A 19,817-nucleotide genomic window follows, 5' to 3' on the forward strand; every position below is an offset into this window, starting at 1 on the left:
CCAGGGTCATGGACGTGCTAGAGATCATGCTACTATTTTAGCTTAAGATTGATTTATTGAATTATCCGGGTTATTGAGTATAGGGTTAATAATATTCATAAGAATCTTTCGAGTTCTTATGCATCTATTCAAGTTAAATTAATACCTATATGTCTATGGTATTAAAATTAACTCAAATGCATTTACAAATCCTATTTCTCAACCAAGCAAGGCAATTAAGTATAGTTCTATCTTAATTGTGAATCTTTCACCCGATGCCCAGGATCCGGATCTTGCTCTATTTGATTCTATATGCAACCAAGAATTTCCTTTTTCAAGTTTAATTCAAGATTCGTAAATAATATTTCACTGTTAGCTACGCAGTAAAATAATTAGAAGCAGAATCAAATAAACAACCCATAACGATAGATTCAAGATCTTCAATCTAAGCTTCAAACAACAAGATCATCTAACATCCATGACCCAAGAATACTAGAGTATTTAGCTACTCATAATCATACAAAAATCAACAATAAAAGTCTTAAACATAATATAAACAAACAAATAGAAGAAAGTTTAGAAGAACTCTTTGAATCCTTGCTCCAAGATGTTGTTCTTCTTCTCCTTTCTTAGCTCCAAGATGAAGCTCCTCAAAAAGTTCCTCTCTCTAAAACTCTTTCTCTAAAATCTGATCTTCTATCAATAATGGAGCTTTTGCTTTATGTATATTGAGAGGGATTAAGAAGGAATTCCAATTTTACCCCTAAATAATGTTTTTTTCGGGTCGGTAGTGCGCGAACTATTGCACGAACTACAGAGTTCGCGCACTACTTCGAGCAGTATTCTGCCTCTGTTCCTTATACACGCGAACTACTGCGCGAACTTTGTAGTTCGCGAATTTTTCACCCTGTTTCGTTTCGAATTTGGAAAAACGTAAAACATGAAAGTTGTAGCCCTTTGAGTTAGCGTTCCAACCATATATTGTGCAGCCCAAATGGATTCCTGAGCAAAGTGTTATGTGTATTTTACTAGATAGTGTGCATTGTGCATGCTCGATTCTTCGTTTGTTCTAACTATCATCCGTTGACCCCCAAATGCGATCCCGGCTTAATTACTTGAGCTTTTACACAGATTTCAAAGCTCCAAATCACTTGAATTCATTCCATAATATCTATATAGCTCGGAATCACTCCTACAAGGCATAAAACACACAGTTAGTGCAAGACACTAGCGATTAAAGCGCAAACTCAACTAAAGTGCAGTAAATTAGAGTGTAATAATCGACTAAAATACGCAATTATAGCCTATCATCAGACCCCCCACACTTAAATCATTGCTCGTCCTCGAGCAATCAAAAATTTACTCTATCTATGAGAATCCTTCACTCAACCATTTCCCTTAACGCATTACACCTAGAACAATGTACATATATTACGCCTAGCAGTGAACAATCCTAGCCTCAAAGTCAACTCTCAAGTGTCATGCAATATTTACACTTCCTCATAGTACTCTACACAGAAATCAAGACTTGCTTCTCTGTCACGATTCATATGCTCTCACAATTACATCAACAAAGACTGAGTTCAATCCTCTACATTCAATTCATATATTCACATATATCAAGGAAATCACTCACTCTCACAAAAGAGGTCACATGCATGCAATTGGTACCATAAGCTTGCCCTTAATGTAAATCCCTACTAATGTAGGCTAACTCAATCCAAAATCAATTAGGACTTTTTCATGGTTGTAATGTGGGCTAAGGGACGGGTAGGATGTATTTAGGAATAATGACTCAACCCCTAAGCACTTTAACACATCACACGAGCAATTTTCCGCATAAATTCTTCAACCCACTTCTCATTTATACACAATATCATCCCAAAAATACGCCCTTCTTCTTTAAGCACTCTATTAATTCAATCCCACTAGCTAGAGCAAAACACAATGTAATTTTTCTTGTCACTCAATTTCTGCTAGTGGTGTATTCGTTTACAACATAAGTGCCCTTTCATCCTTTTATTGGTTCCACTCAAAAGCCACCCCACACTTATTTCCTTCCTACTTCTTTTAGCTCTCCTCTCATAATTAACGTGCTTTAATAGGTAAAAGGATCAAGACAATGTCAATTAAGAACAAAAGGGTATAGACTTGTAATGCGGGTGCCAAACAAAAGTCTAAAGGCTCAAAAGGGTTAACTAGGGACAAATTTTATTTGTGATAAGCAATTAAGCTCAAAAAAGGTCAAAGAAAGCCTAACATCATTTTTCAAACCAAGCATCACCTTAAATTTCGCTTCAACTCACATACCGGGCAAGTTCTAGACACAAGTACAATACATGGACTACACAAATACTCACCACACATGGCATATGACTCATTCCAGATCAGCTCATCAAGACACTCCATTATGAGCATTCAATTCAGTACAAACATACAAATTAAGACACTTTTAGTGAGATTCAACAATTAAGACTAAGCGCGTTATACTCTAGGGTCTATTGTGTTCAGGTGTGTCACCGCTATGGGTTCACTTTTCTATAGCTTATAACTCCTTATTTTAGTCTACCTATCAAAAAAAATGAAACAGAAATTAAAAACTACATATGCCCGGTTCAAGATAAACCCTTGGAAAAGAACCGCGGCTTAAAGAAAAACCAAGGGGGAATTGCTACACTACCTAAAAAAAATAAAAAAATAAAAAATCTTTTTGTCGTTTTCTTTAGACTCACTTCCCTCAAGAAAATTCGTCTAAAAGATCCGTCGTAGGGAAAAGTCTAATTTTTCTACCATTTTTTTTTCACATAAAAAAAAATTAATCTTCTAAAATACTACACAACTACGAAGAAAAGAAATAAGAAGCTAAAATACTAAAAAACTAATTATCAAAAGGAATTCTCCCACCCCACACTTAAAAGAGTGCAATGTCCCCAATGCACAAATAAAGCAAAAATAACAAGGGTGGACAAGAAACTCCCTGAAAGGCCAAATACCGAAGCACTGGCAGCTCACGGGGTACTCAGACTTTTTCCAAGGGTGGTCCTTTGTGCGGTTACCTCACACTAGTTCCAACCAGCTGCCTCGCATTTGCACACTTTCAGTGGCTTTTCTTCTATGCTCATAATCCTACAACAAATGTTGCAAAGGTAGAAAACTAAAATAAACAAAAATAAATAAAAATAAAAGAAAGCAGTAAAGCTGGGTTGCCTCCCAACAAGCGCCTTATTTTATGTCGCGGCACGACGTGAACTACTTTTTGCCTCCACCTTGAACTTATAAATTGAGCCCCCAACAAGGCATCAAGTCTGTCGCTATGCTTCTTTGGTGGGGCTACAAAGATAACCAGGCCAAGTAATAAATTTTTCACTCGACACTTCTCGGCCTTTGGATGAGGAATGTAATTTTTGCTTTTTGGCACAATAAATTCAAGAATATAGACATTTTCATCCTCACTCTTTGACTTCCCCAAAGGGTCAGATGACTCGATTACTATCTTACTATCTAAACACAATGTGGAAAAATGATTGGAATGAGGTCTAATGCGCCATAACTCATGAATTTTACTACTATTTACATCCCCATTTATACAAACACTCAATTTTTCTAAAGTAGTGTTATCTACTCCCTCACATGACTCTAGAGCACTCTTCTTAACATGGATATCCTTAAGAAAAATATGATCTAATGATTGGTATTCTTGTTTTAGCTCCTCTATTTGGTCTAGAAGATTTTTTTCAGCTTCATACAACTCATCATTAAATTGTTGGGCGTTACACGCATCAACCTTTGCACTCAAATCTGAATCCAAGTTATGCACAACCAAGCCAAAATTATCACTTTTTTGTGCAAGCTCATCTCTCTCCTTAGACCAATCTTTCATTACCGTTGTTAGTAAACAACGTCGTTTCGCAGAATCCACTAATCGAGAATATCCGTTCCAATACCAACCCTTACTCCCATATTCAAATTCAGATGTCCAAGAGGTGAGGTCATGACTAGCCCAAAAATACGGGTCATAAACCTTACCTCTGTATATTTCATCTTCAGATGTCATCCTGAGAGAACTAGAAACATACTAAGAGAAAAATCAAATAGTTATAAAAATAACATATTTACAAAAAGAAAAGAAAATAAACTTGTAAAGATAATCATAAAAGTCTAACCCAGAAGAATAGTTAATGTCTAATTCCCCGGCAACGGCGCCAAAATTTTGTTGCGACAAAACACTCACGCAAGTGTACGCGATCAACAAGTAATATAGTAGTAAGTAAAGTATCGTTCCCACGAGGAATTATGATCAACTTCTCGACTGATGTAGACTCAAACAATTATCAATTCAAGTTAAATTATCACAAAATATATAAAGAACCAATTTACAACGTACTTAATAATTGCACAATAATTCAACACAAAATTACTATACCAATTACACAATATTTTGATAACAATTTTGGTAAAGATATTCCAGGGTCATGGACTTGCTAGAGATCATGCTACTATTTTAGCTTAAGATTGATTTATTGAATTATCCGGGTTATTGATTATAGGGTTAATAATATTCATAAGAATCTTTCGAGTTCTTATGCATATATTCAAGTTAAACTAATACATATATGTCTATGGTATTAATATTAGCAAGAATGCATTTACAACTCCTATTTTTCAACCAAACAAGGCAATTAAGTATATGTCTATCTTAATTGCAAATTCTTCACCCGATGCCCGAGATTCAAATTTTGTTCTATTTGATTCTATATGCAACCAAGAATTTCCTTTTTCAAGTTTAATTCAAGATTCGTAAATAATATTTCACTGTTAGCTACGCAGTAAAATAATTAGAAGTAGAATCAAATAAACAACCCATAACGATAGATTCAAGATCTTCAATCTAAGCTTCAAACAACAAGATCATCTAACATCCATGACCCAAGAATACTAGAGTTTTTAGCTACTCATAAGATAAACAAGCCTAATATGACAGTTGAGCGACCGTGCTAGAACCACGGAACTCGAGAATGCCTAACACCTTCTCCCGGGTTAACAGAATTCCTCAAAAACTTGTTGCGACCAAAACAATCACGCAAGTATACGCGATCGACAAGTAATATAGTAGTAAGTAGAGTATCGTTCCCACGAGGAATTGTGATCAACTTCTCGACTGATGTAGACTCAAACAATTATCAATTCAAGTTAAATTATCACAAAATATATAAAGAACCAATTTACAACGTACTTAATAATTGCACAATAATTCAACACAAAATTACTACACCAATTACACAATATTTTGATAACAATTTTGGTAAAGATATTCCAGGGTCATGGACTTGCTAGAGATCATGCTACTATTTTAGCTTAAGATTGATTTATTGAATTATCCGGGTTATTGATTATAGGGTTAATAATATTCATAAGAATCTTTCGAGTTCTTATGCATCTATTCAAGTTAAATTAATACCTATATGTCTATGGTATAAATATTAACCCAAATGCATTTACAAATCCTATTTCTCAACCAAGCAAGGCAATTAAGTATAGTTCTATCTTAATTGCGAATCTTTCACCCGATGCCCAGAATCCGGATCTTGCTCTATTTGATTCTATATGCAACCAAGAATTTCCTTTTTCAAGTTTAATTCAAGATTCGTAAATAATATTTCACTGTTAGCTACGCAGTAAAATAATTAGAAGCAGAATCAAATAAACAACCCATAACGATAGATTCAAGATCTTCAATCTAAGCTTCAAACAACAAGATCATCTAACATCCATGACCCAAGAATACTAGAGTATTTAGCTACTCATAATCATACAAAAATCAACAATAAAAGTCTTAAACATAATATAAACAAATAAATAGAAGAAAGTTTAGAAGAACTCTTTGAATCCTTGCTCCAAGATGTTGTTCTTCTTCTCCTTTCTTAGCTCCAAGATGAAGCTCCTCAAAAAGTTCCTCTCTCTAAAACTCTTTCTCTAAAATCTGATCTTCTATCAATAATGGAGCTTTTGCTTTATGTATATTGAGAGGGATTAAGAAGGAATTCCAATTTTACCCCTAAATAATGTTTTTCCGGGTCGGTAGTGCGCGAACTATTGCACGGACTACAGAGTTCGCGCACTACTTCGCGCAGTATTCTGCCTCTGTTCCTTATACGCGCGAACTACTGCGTGAACTTTGTAGTTCCCGCGTTTTCACCCTGTTCCGTTTCGAATTTGGAAAAACGTAAAACATGAAAGTTGTAGCCCTTTGAGTTAGCTTTCCAACCATATATGAAGCCCAAATGGATTCCTGAGCAAAATGTTATGTGTATTTTACTAGACAGTGCGCAGTGTGCCTGCTCGATTCTTCGTTTGCTCTAACTATCATCCGTTGACCCCCAAACGCGATCCTGGCTTAATTCCTTGAACTTTTACACAGATTTCAAAGCTCCAAATCACTTGAATTCATTCCATAACATCTATATAGCTCGGAATCACTCCTACAAGGCATAAAACACACAGTTAGTGCAAGACACTAGCGATTAAAGCGCAAACTCAACTAAAGTGCAGTAAATTAGAGTGTAATAATCGACTAAAATACGCAATTATAGCCTATCATCAGTGTGTTTGTATTTAGCTGTATTATCGTGTCATTTACTCTTAAAATGTTGTATTTTCACATGTGATGACAGTTGTTGAATAATTTAATTATGTAAAAATAAAATATTTGTTGGTTAATAACTCTTGCTTTACCTTCGTAGGAACCAAATACGCAAAAGAATACATACACTCTTATCCTTAACTTACTTCCAGAACAGCGTTGATGTGCATATTGTTATTCTTTTTTGTTTCAGGACAGCGTTGATGTGCATATTGTTATTCTTTTTTGTTTTTGTTTTTAGCTTCAAAATATAACATCATATATGTATTCATATATACACAACCCAGGGAATACTTCTATAGAACTTTCTTCCTTTCTGGTCTTGCACATAAACTTTAATACAAAATTAAAGATGGCCGCGGGGTAATTAATCATAGTATATTAATTTCTGTTAGCAGTTTTAATAATTTTAAAAATCTCTGTAAACATTGCTTAGCCTTATAGTCCACCTAGGCAGCACCTGCAATTTGAGATGAGATGTGTGCCTCTTTCATATTGCCATCCTTGATCATATTTATGATTTTTTGTGTCTATGAGCATATTGTTACGAGAAAATAAACATTGAATCTAACTAAAATTTAAAATTTAGCTCATGAAATGAGGACCGAGAAGATCAGATAACGAGACAACGCATTCTCTCAACTAATATGTCAGGGGCAGATGCATCTTAGCCCAATCTGCTTCGGACCCCCTCCAATATGAGACAGGTAAAAAATATTCACATCGATAAAGATATTTTCTCAATGAAGAATTAGAGATACAATCGGAAATCGACCATTGACGCAAATGTTTATATTATTCAGCAGCATCAAGGATTGCATGGGTCTTGCCTCATACATATCCATATATAGTTTTATACTGTAAATAATCTCGCAACCTATGCTCTAATATAAATACTTAATAGTACAATTTTGTTTTAGTTAGGAGTAACAAAAAAATGTAATAATCACATCTACTAGTCGTTATATTGAAACTACTACTTAAGTCGTCTCATTCGTTACCGTCAGAAATAAACAAATCACGATAATCCTGTAAATCTTCCAACTCTTGAAGCAAAACATATTGGTTGGGCAAGTCACAAAATCTCAAAAGTAGAACCTTATGACTGCGACATCTCTCCGAATGCGAATGTCTAGCTATTTTTTTTTTATTCTTAATATATTAGTTTTTCAATTTGTCAAAGCCTCAAATGAAGCAGTCTGCATCATCTAATCATTGCTTTATAGAATTGTTCGCACGTTCTTTTTTAGCCTTTTCAAATCCTTACAGATCACTAAATACTTTTTTCCCTAGAATATTTAGCTATTAGCCTATTACATGCGTCACTTCAAACTATTAAATATAATAATTAAAATTCCAGTACCGAACCTTTCGAAACGATCTCCATTTTCTTGCTTCTTGGATCATTTGAAACAAAAATGTAGAGGAAAGATTTAGGGACCGTATGGCGACTCAATGGATCTCGTGGCTTAAGACAAAACTATATTGAGAGGTCCTTAAATATTCTATAAAATATTTACCTAACAATAAAATTTACTTTTTAAATAACAAATTAATCATTAAAGAAAAAAAGCGAATTTCAAAAAATAGAAAAGAAAAATAAGAAGAGCACAAAAAATAAAGTGGTGGACTATCTGTTGAGGTCTAGAACTCAAAGTGAAAATTTTGATTTGGCTATCATCGCAAACAAGAAAAAGAAATAAACGTACATAACGTAATAGCTTAAGTTTGAGCACTGACGGTGTCAAAGATTCACTCCTTCTTATCAATTTTAACAATAATTGTAGTTCATTCTATTAAGTAGCACTTTTTGGTGAATATCGGAAATAAATTATAAATAACCTAATATAATATGTTGAATTATACTAAAAAAACTGGTGCATGAACGATTTTGTGTTCATGCAGTTTCAGCGTATATTGTAAAAGAAATTAATTATGTTATCGATATATAATTAATTCCTATATAAAAAGAAAAAAATAAAAATTGAAGAGCGAAGAAAACATACTAATTAATGAGGGTTGAAATAATCATAATTTATAAATTTATTGGTATAAAATAACCTCAATCAAGTAACAAAAAAATATATTGTAATACTTTTCTTTATATCAATTATTTATATAAATTATATAATATACAGTAATAATAATAAGAAAAATTTAAAATAAATTTGAGAATTTCCATTTTTAAGGCAATGGCCTCACTGCCCAAAGCCTTAAGAGCCGCCCCTGGGGACAAAGGCGGATCTAGGATGGGTTTTATTTGGTTCAACTGATTCACCTATAACTTTTGGCTAGAGTATGAAACATATATATATATATATATATATATATATATCACATTCATTCTGACCTCAACTACTTTGAATTATGAATTTGCGTCTATCAAAAGGGTGAAAGTCAATGGAAGAAATAAGCTAGAATGATAGTACAAAGTACAAACCTGTAATGGATCGTACGATCGATAGTTGCCGGCCTGGAGTCATAACACCCTTCTAAAAGATTTCTATATAAGCATGTAGAATTAATACCAAAGCAAGCAGTCGAGGCCTAATCAAACATTGCCATTTGCTCCAGCAAATAGAAGTCAAACATTTGAATATTGAAGAGAAGGCAATATAATAATGGCTTTCAAGGTCTCAGCTGTAGCATTCAACTTCATTGCTAGTGTTGTGATCATGGTGGTTGCTGTGGCCGCGCATGAAGGCCACCACCATGAACCTATGGCAGCTCCGATGGACCCCGGGAGTGCCTTCCTCAGTTCTTTACCATCCGCAGTGGCTGGACTTATTGCTATGGTTTTTTCCTTCCTTGTTATCAGGGAAAGGATTTGAAAATAATAGTTTAGAGTGGTGTGTTACCCTAATTTTCTGTTTGTTCTTGTGCTTGACTTATCGTGTTATCTCCCAGCACCAATGTATCTTTTTCTATTTGATTTTCTCTCTGTTGTCATATCCGGCAGTTCAGTTCTATGTGTTCCTTCACCATTTTGGTGAAATGTGTGGATCCAAATAACAATGTTTTTAAGTCATTGCCTAGTCGTTCATTGTAATGGCTTAATTCATTAATGATGTCGAAATATTATTGTGTGATACATTTGGTGATCTAGACGACCTTGAAGCTCGTTAGTAACATTAGCTTATATTGATTTTTTTCTTTTTGGTTTAACCTCGAAATCCACTAATCTGACTTATTCAAATTTTCACCACTTAGGAACCCATTAATGTGAAGCGTTCGCTATTAAGAATTTATTCACTGCATTGTGATGACCTTGAATTCAGTGTTTTGAGGCCTAAAAACCTCCCTTTTACCCCACCTTAATTTACGTGCGTGGTCCGGACCTATATCCGGAAAGCCTGTGAAAATATGAGAAATAGAAATTCTAGAGTTAAAAAAATGATTATGGTTGACTTTGCTCAACATTTTGAGCAAACGGACCCGGATCCGTATTCTGACGATCCCGAGAGGTCCGCAGTAAAATATGGGACTTGGGCGTATGCCCGGAAATGAATTCCGAGGTCCCAAGCCTTAGAAATCAATTTTTGAAAGAAATTATTTTACTGAATTATCTAAGAAATAAAGAAAAGAATTAATGTTTGAAACCATTATTATCGGACACGTATTTTGGTTCCGGAGCCCGGTACAAACATGTTATAGTATTTGAAAGATAACTGTGAAATTTGGTGAGAAAATGAGTTTATTTGACGTGAGTTGGACTTCTGGTTGAAGAGTTATGAACTTTGAGAGTTCTTGATGAAAATATTGAGTTTTGAGGTTTAATTCATGATGTTACATGTTAGTTTGATGATGTGATCGTACGAATAAGTCTGTGGGATGTTTTTGAGGTTGTGTGTGTACTTGGTTTGAAGTTCGGAGGGCTCGGGTGAGTTTCGGGTAGGTTCCGGGATGTCTTAGGCTTAAAACCACATGTTGCAGGTTCAGAGAAGTTGTAGGTCTCTGAACCCGCCATTGCGGTCCGCAAGAAAACGTGTGCGACCGTGGAAGGGGCCAGTGCGGTCCGCGGTCGACCTTGTGCGGTGCGCGGTGGAGGGTTGTGCGGCCGCACTCGACTTTGTGCGGTCCACACAGGGGCACTGGACTGCAGTATCCTCAGGAAGGACTGTGCGGCCGCAATCCATTTTGTGCGGTCCGCACAGGGGGTCTGAGAGGGGTATATTAAAACGGGATTTTCAGCTATTTTTCATTTTTCAAAACCCCAAAAACATAAGAGGCAATTTTTCAAATAACCTTTCTTCTCCAAAACATTGGTAAGTGATTTCTAACTCATTTTATTCAATCATTAACATCTTTTCACATGATTTCAACTCAAAATCAATGATTTTCATGGGGGATATTAGGTGTTTTGGGTAGAACCTAGGTTTTTCAAAAATTGGGGATTTGGACCTCGATTTGAGATCCGATTTCAAAATAAATCATATATTTGGGTTTGTAGGGAATAGGTAATCGTGTTTTAGTTCGAACCTCAGGTTTCAACCATGTGGGCCAAGGGCGATTTTTGACTTTTTGAGTAAAACTTTGGAAAACTCATTTTCATACATTGGGGTCGATTTATTTAGCGTTTATTGATGTAATTAAGTAATTTGTGAGTAGATATGAGCGAATTGGTGGTGAAATTAAGGGGTAAAGCTATAATTGAATCGTGAATTGTGTTCGTGGCATCGAGGTAAGTGTTTGGTCCAACCTTAGCTTGAGGGATTATGAGTTGTGTCCTATTTGTTAATTGCTTCTTGTTGAGTACGACGTATAAGCATGGTGATGGGTATCTATACGTTGGAGTCGAGCATGACCGTGAGTCTTAAATTGATATGTGTTATGTTCTTGAATGATTCTACGGATGTTCTGACTGGTGATTCTCGATGTTGAGACGGGCTTTAGCTAATTTACGTTGCAATTAATTAAGGTTGGGTATTGGTGTTAGCTGAGATGAGTAGGGATTGAGTTGAGATTGGTTATAGCTGATTCTCCCTTTCCGGGACGTATATACTTCACTGTTGAATTCCCTTGCCGGGATAGTGTAGTTTATTGTTGTTATATATATTGGATCGGGTTGCACGCCGCAACAATATTATACATATGGGACCGGGTTGCACGCCACAACAATGTTATATATATTGGATAGGGTTGCACGCCACAACAATGTTATATATATGGGATCGGGTTGCACACCGCAACTATGTTAGATATATATTAGATTGGGTTGCGCGCCACAACAGTGTTATTATTACTTGTTGTAGATTTTGAGCTGTTTCTCTCATATTTCTCTTTATTTCTGTTGGATTTGATATGTTCCCCGAAGCATGTACCCCCTCCCATTTGAATTGTTTATTCCTGTTTATTTTCCACCATATATTATATAATTGCACAGGTTTATCTGGAGTTTGGTCCTCGCCTCGTCACTACCTCACCGAGGTTAGGCCATGCACTTACCAGCACATGGGGTCGGTTGTGCTGATACTACACTCTGCACTCTGTGCAGATATCGGAGCAACACTGGGACAGTAGCACTTGGGGGGCCAGCCTTCAGTCCACAGAGACCCCGAGGTAGTCCTGCAGGCGTCCGCAGGCCCGACATCTCTTCTATCTACTTATATGTTCTGTTTTCATTTGTATCTGAGACAGATTGTATTTCTTTTCTTCAGACATCTGTATGTAGTATTCATAGACAGTCCGTGAATATTATGACACCGGTTTCTGGGTAGAGATGTATCTGATGTTTTCGTACTAATTTTGGCATTATATTGTCTAAGTCTTCTGCATATTTTCGTCTTCCGCTATTATTTAAATATTGATCACCTGTTATTACAAATTGTTAAAAAGGACTAAAATGAAGGAGTTAAAATTTCTAAATTTCATGGCTTGCTACCTTCTACGAGTTGGCGCCATCACGACTCCCGAGAGTGGGAAATCTGGGCCGTGACAAGTTGGTATCAGAGCTCTAGGTTACATAGGTCTCACAATTCATGGACAAGCTTAGTAGAGTCTGAGGGATCGGTACGGAGACGTCTGTATTTATCCCCAGAGGCTACAGAGTTAGAAAAACATCACATTTGTTCTTTCTTGTCGTGCGGTGTCTTTTCTCAATGCTAAGTGAATTTCTACTCTGTTCTTTCGCAGATGGTGAGAACACGCGCTTCCTCATCTACCGCTCAACAGCCCGAGCCTCCAGCAACAACTCCCACGAGGGGCAGAGGGCGAGGCCGAGGCCGTGCTAGAGGCCGAGGTAGGGGCAGAGCTCAGCCCCGAGCAGCAGCACCAGTGGAGGAGCCTTAGGTTGATTTTGATGATGAGGTTCCGGCCCCAGCAGTTCTGGTGGGCCCAGCTCAGGTCCTATAGGGGTTTGTTGCCACCCCAGTTCTTCAGGATGCTCTGGTCTGACTAGTGGGCCTTATGGAGAATATCACCCGGGCAGGCTTGCTTCCTGTAGCACCAGCCATCTCTCAGACTAGAGGAGGAGCCCAGACTCTTGCTACTCGTACTCCGGAGTAGGTAGCTCCCCAGATTCAGACTCCAGCGGTTCAGCCAGTTAGAGTAGTTCAGCCGGGTGTGGTGTCTCAGATCGGTGATGGAGCAGCTATGTCTGTCGATGCTTTGTGGAGGCTGGATAGGTTCACCAAGCTCTTCACTACTACTTTCAGCGGTGCTTCTTCTGAGGATCCCCAGGATTACCTAAACAACTGTTATCAGGTTCTCAAGAACATGGGGATTGTTGATACCAATGGGGTCGATTTTGCTACATTTCGCTTGTCTGGATCCGCCGAGACTTAGTGGAGAGATTACTGCTTGGCTAGACCAGCTGGATCGCCAGCCTTGACTTGGGAGCAGTTTGCACAACTATTTCTAGAGAAGTTTCTCCCCATTACTTAGAGAGAGGCCTATCGGAGGCAGTTTGAGCATCTCCAGCAGGGTTCCATGACTGTTACCCAGTATGAGACCAGATTCTACGACTTGGCTCGCCATGCTCTTGCCATACTTCCTACCGAGAGAGAGAGAGAGAGAGAGGGTGGGGAGGTTTATTGATGGTCTTATTCAGCCGATTCGTCTTCAGATGGCTAGGGAGGATGGGAGTGAGATTACTTTTCAGGAGGCAGCCAATGTGGCCCGTAGAGTTGAGATGGTTCTGTCACAGGGAGGTGGTCATGGGTCGGACAAGAGGCCCTGTCATTCAGGTAGATTCAGTGGTACCTCGTATGGAGGTAGAGATTCATATGGTAGAGGCCATCCTCCTAGGCCTTTCCAGTCAGCACTTCAGGTTTCTTACGGTGCTTCAAGTAGCCGTGGTCCTCAGATGCAGTATTCTGAGTAGCAGTCCTACAGTATACCACCATCTCCTATCAGTGCATTGCCGCTCCAGAGTTTTCGGGGTGGTCATTCAGGTCTCCTGTGTCAGTCTCAGTTTTCTCAGCCGTAGCACTCAGGTGGATGCTATGAGTATGGTGAGTATGGTCATATCAGGAGGGCTTGTCCGAGATTGGTGGGTACTCAGTCGCAGCAGCAAGGTCCCCGTGCTGTTGTTCAGGCACCAGGTGTTCCACAGCCCGCCCAGCCAGCTAGAGGTGGGGGTAGAGGTGCTAGAAGTGGAGATAGAGGATTTAGAGGTGGAGCTCAGACCGCTAGAGGTGGAGGCCAGCTAGCTGCAGGCCGTCCCAGGGATGTAGTTTAGGGTGGTGGGGCCCAGCCTCGATGTTATACTCTTCCATCCAGGACCGAGGCTGAGGCTTCAGATGCAGTTATTACAGGTATAGTTCTGGTTTGTGATAGAGATGCTTCAGTGTTATTTGATCCAAGGTCTACGTACTCGTATGTGTCATCTTATTTTACGCCGTATCTGGTCATGCCTAGTGATTCATTGAGTATTCCTGTTTATGTGTCTACACTGGTGGGTGATTCTATTATGGTAGATCGAGTCCATCGTTCATGTATAGTTGTGATTGGGGGTCTTGAGACTCGTGTAGATTTGCTTCTTTTGGACATGGTTGATTTTGATGTCATATTGGGGATGGACTGGTTATCACCTTACCATGCTATCTTGGACTGCCGTGCCAAGACTGTGACTTTAGGCTTACCGGGTTTACCTCGTTTAGAGTGGAGAGGGACTCCTGGTCATTCTACCCGTAATGTTATCTCTTATGTGAAGGCTCGACGTATGGTTGAGAAGGGGTGTTTGGCCTATTTGGTATATGTTCGTGACTCTAGTACTGAGGTTCCTTCTATTGATTCTATGCCCATTGTTCGTGAGTTTCTTGAGGTATTTTCTTCAGACCCGTCGGGTATGCCGCCCGACAGGGATATTGACTTTTGCATTGATTTGGCTCCGGGCACTCAACCCATTTCTATCCCGCTGTATCGTATGGCCCCACCGGAGTTGAAAGAGTTGAAGGAGCAGTTGCAAGACTTGCTTGAGAAGGGTTTCATTAGGCCGAGTGTTTCGCCTTAGGGTGCGTCGGTGTTGTTTGTTAAGAAGAAGGACAGATTGATGAGAATGTGTATTGATTACCGACAGTTGAACAAGGTTACAATCAAGAATAAATATCCATTGCCGAGGATTGATGATTTGTTTGATCAACTTCAGGGTGCCAAGGTATACTCGAAGATTGACTTGAGATCTGGCTACCATCAGTTGAGGATTAGGGCATCTGATGTCCCTAAAATAGCTTTTCGCACTCAGTAAAGGCATTATAAGTTCTTGGTTATGTTATTCGGGTTGACAAATTCCCCAACAACTTTTATGGATTTGATGAACCGAGTGTTCAGGCCTTATTTGGATTCGTTCGTAATAGTCTTCATTGATGACATTTTGATATATTCCCATAGCCGGGAGGAGCACGAGCAACACCGCAGAGTGGTTCTTCAGACCTTGAGGGATAGTCAACTATATGCTAAGTTCTCGAAGTGTGAGTTCTGGTTGAGTTCAGTTGCATTTCTAGGTCATGTTGTATTGGCAGAGGGTATTCAGGTTGATCCGAAGAAGATTGAGGCAGTCAAGAATTGGCCCAGACCAGCATCAACTATAGAGATTCGGATTTTCTTGGGATTGGAAGGCTACTATCGTCGGTTCGTGGAGGGGTTCTCATCTATCGCAGCCCCGATGAACAGGTTGACCCAGAAGGGTGCCCAGTTCAGATGATTGGACGAGTGTAGGTGAGCTTTCAGAAGCTCAAGGCAGCTCTGACTACGGCACCGGTGTTGGTTTTGCCAACAGGTTCAGGGCCTTATACAGTCTACTGTGATGCATCTTGTATTGGACTTAGTGCAGTAATGATAAATGATGGCAAGGTCATTGCCTATGCTTCACGGCAGTTGAAGATTCATCAGAAGAAATATCCGGTTCATGATTTGGAGTTGGCAGCCACTGTTCACGCATTGAAGATTTGGAGGCACTACCTGTATGGCGCGACATGTGAGGTGTTCACGGAGTATAAGAGTCTTCAGTATTTGTTCAAGCAAAAGGAGTTGAATTTGAGGAAGAGGAGGTGGTTGGAGTTGTTGAAGGATTATGATATCACTATCTTATATCATCCGAGAAAGGCCAATGTGGTGGCCGATGCTTTGAGTAGGAAGTCAACCACTATGGGCAGTCTCGCTTATATTCCGGTAAGGAGAGACCGCTTGCTTTGGATGTTCAGGCTTTGGCCAATCAATTCGTGAAGTTGGATGTTTCTGAGCCCAGCCGTGTGTTAGCTTGCACAGTTTCTCGTTCTTCATTAATGGAACGTATCCGTGATCGGCAGTATGATGATCCCCATTTGTGTGTCCTTAGAGACACGGTGAAACGCGGAGGTGCCAAGCAGGTTACCTTAGGTGATGATGGAGTTTTGAGATTGCAGGGTCGCATTTGTGTGCCTAATGTGGATGGGCTTCGGGAGTTGATTTTAGAGGAGGCCCATAGCTCTTGGTACTCTATTCATCCGGGCGCCGCGAAGATGTACCAAGATTTGTGGCAGTACTATTGGTGACAGAGAATGAAGAAGGATATCGTTACGTATGTGTCTTGGTGTTTGAATTGTCAGCAGGTTATGTACGAGCACCAGAGGCCTGGTGGTTCATTTCAGAGGATTGAGCTTCCTGAGTGGAAGTGGGAGCGGATCACTATGGACTTCGTTGTTGGACTCCCACGGACTCAGAGGAAGTTCAATGCAGTATGGGTTATTATTGATAGGCTGACCAAGTCAGCACATTTCATTCATGTGGCAGTCTCCTATTCTTCCGAGATGTTAGCTGAGATCTATATCCGGGAGATTGTTCGTCTTCATGGTGTGCCCGAGTCTATTATTTCGGACCGAGATACGTATTTTACCTCACGTTTCTGGAGAGCAGTTCAGCGAGAGTTGGGTACGCGAGTTGAGTTGAGCAAAACGTTTTATCCTCAGACGGACGGGTAGTCCGAGCGGACTATTCAGATTTTGGAGGATATGCTTCGAGCTTATGTCATTGACTTTGGAGGCTCGTGGGATCAGTTTTTGCCCTCAATAGAGTTTGCCTACAACAACAACTACCAGTAAAGTATTCATATGGCTCCGTATGAGGCTTTATATGGTAGGCGGTGTCGGTCTCCGGTTGGATGGTTTGAGCCGGGAGAGGCTCGGTTGTTGGGTACGGATCTGGTTCAGGATGCCTTGGATAAGGTCAGGATCATTCAGGATAGGCTTCGTACAGCTCAGTCCAGGCAAAAGAGTTATGCCGACCGTAAGATTCGAGATTTGGCATTCATAGTCAGTGAGCGGGTATTGCTTCGAGTGTCTCCTATGAAGGGCGTGGTGAGATTTGGGAAGAAGGCAAGCTTAGACCTAGGTTCATTGGTCCGTTTGAGATTCTTGATCGAGTGGGAGAGGTGGCTTATAGACTTGCATTGCCGCCGAGTTTATCAGCCGTGCATCCAGTGTTTTATGTGTCCATGCTTCGGAAGTATCACGACGATCCATCCCACATGTTAGATTTCAGTACTGTCTAGTTGGACAAAGACTTGTCTTATGAGGAGGAGCCAGTAGCTATTCTAGACCGGCAGGTTTGTCAATTGAGATCGAAGAGTTTTTCTTCTATTCGTGTTCAGTGGAGAAGTCAGCCTCCTGAGGCATCGACCTGGGAGTCCAAGTCCGATATGCGGAGCCGTTATCCCCATCTTTTTCCCAACTCAGGTACTTCCTTCTTATGACCGTTCGAGGACGAACGATTGTTTTAAAGGTGGAGAATGTGATGACCCAAAAGGTCATCACTTGTGTTGCAAGTAAATTCAATGTTCCGAGGCCTAAAAACCTCCCTTTTACCCCACCTTGATTTACGTGCGTGGTCCGTACCTATATCCGGAAAGCCTTCTATGTGAAAATATGAGAAATAGAAATTCTAGAGTTAAAAAAATGATTATGGTTGACTTTGGTCAATATTTTGAGAAAATGGACCCGGATCCGTGTTCTGACGATCCCGGGAGGTCCGTAGTAAAATATAGGACTTGGGCGTATGCCCGGAAATGAATTCCGAGGTCCCAAACCTTAGAAATCAATTTTTGAAAGAAATTGTTTTACTGAATTATCTAAGAAATAAAGAAAATAATTAATGTTTGAAACCATTGTTATCGGACACGTATTTTGGTTCCGGAGCCCGGTACAAACTTGTTATAGTATTTGAAAGATAACTGTGAAATTTGGTGAAAAACGGAGTTTATTTGACGTGAGTTGGACTTCCGGTTGAAGAGTTATGAACTTTGAGAGTTCTTGATGAAAATGTTGAGTTTTGAGGTTTAATTCATGATGTTACATGTTAGTTTGATGATGTGATCGTACGAATAAGTCTGTGGGAAGTTTTTGAGGTTGTGTGTATACTTGGTTTAAAGTTCGGAGGGCTCGGGTGAGTTTCGGGTAGGTTCCGGGATGGTTTAGGCTTAAAACCAGATGTTGCAGGTTCAGAGAAGTTGCAGGTCTCTGAACCCGCCAGTGCGGTTCGCAAGAAAATGTGTGCGACCGTGGAAGGGGCCAGTGCGGTCCGCGGTCGACCTTGTGCAGTGCGCGGTGGAGGGTTGTGGGGCCGCAGTCGACTTTGTTCGGTCCACACAGGGGCACTGGACTGCAGTATCCTCAGGAAGGACTGTGCGGCCGCAATCCATTTTGTGCGGTCCGCACAGGGGGTTTGAGAGGGTTATATTAAAACAGGATTTTTAGCTATTTTTCATTTTTCAAAACCCCAAAAACATAAGAGGCGATTTTTCAAATAACCTTTCTTCTCCAAAACATTGGTAAGTGATTTCTATCTCGTTTTCTTCAATCATTAACATCTTTTCACATGATTTCAACTCAAAATCAATGATTTTCATGGGGGAAATTGGGTATTTTGGGTAGAACCTAGGTTTTTCAAAAATTGGGGATTTGGACCTCGAATTGAGGTTCGATTTCAAAACAAATCATATATTTGGGTTTGTGGGGGAATGGGTAATCGGGTTTTGGTTCGAACCTCGGATTTCGACCATGCGATTTTTGACTTTTTGAGTAAAATTTTGTAAAACTCATTTTCATGCATTAGGGTCAATTCATTTAGCATTTATTGATGTAATTAAGTAATTTGTGACTAGATAGGAGCGAATTGGCGGTGGAATCAAGGGGTAAAGCTATAATTGAATCGTGCATTGTGTTAGTGGCATCGAGGTTAGTGTTTGGTCTAACCTTAGCTTGAAGGATTAGGAGTTGTGTCCTATTTGTTAATTGCTTCTTATTGAGTATGACGTATAGGCATGGTGACAAGTATCTATATGTTGGAGTCGAGCATGACCGTGAGTCTTAAATTGATATATGTTATGTTCTTGAATGATTGTACGAATGTTCTTACTGGTGATTCTCAATGTTGAGCAAGGCTTTAGTTTATTTACGTGGCAATTAATTAAGGTTGAGTATTGGTGTTAGCTGAGATGAGTAGGGATTGAGTTGAGATTGGTTATAGCTGATTCTTCCTTGCCGGGACATATATACTTCACTATTGAATTCCCTTGCCGGGATAGTGTAGTTTATTGTTGATTCCTTGCCGGGACTCGTGGTACGATTGAGTTTAAGGTATATAAATATATTGGATCGGGTTGCACACTGCAACAATGATATATATATTGGATTGGGTTGCACGCCGCAACAATGCTATATATATTGGATCGGGTTGAACGCCGCCACAATGTTATACATATAGGATCGGGTTGCATGCCACAACA

This window comes from Nicotiana tabacum, chromosome 16 (genome assembly GCF_000715075.1).
Source record: "Nicotiana tabacum cultivar K326 chromosome 16, ASM71507v2, whole genome shotgun sequence".
NCBI lineage: Eukaryota > Viridiplantae > Streptophyta > Magnoliopsida > Solanales > Solanaceae > Nicotiana > Nicotiana tabacum.